Genomic DNA, 236 nt, shown 5'->3' with positions numbered 1-236 from the left:
CCGTCAAAAGTGAATTTCGCCAAGCTGAGATTAGCCAAGTGCAGGGGCTTACTGTATACAGCAACTGAAAACATCAACAACAACAGCAGCATTAAGAAGAAATTTCAAAGAACATCGTAAATAAAGGTGTTATATTTTAGTATGCTTAAAAACAATCTTAAAGTACACAAACTTCCTTCAACACGATGACAAGCACTTTAAAAAAATATGAACTGCTTTCAGAACATATCAAAACT

This window comes from Portunus trituberculatus, chromosome 14 (genome assembly GCF_017591435.1).
Source record: "Portunus trituberculatus isolate SZX2019 chromosome 14, ASM1759143v1, whole genome shotgun sequence".
NCBI classification, from domain to species: Eukaryota; Metazoa; Arthropoda; class Malacostraca; order Decapoda; family Portunidae; genus Portunus; species Portunus trituberculatus.
The sequence above is the reverse complement of the archived record's forward strand: the minus strand, read 5'-3'. Positions refer to the sequence as shown.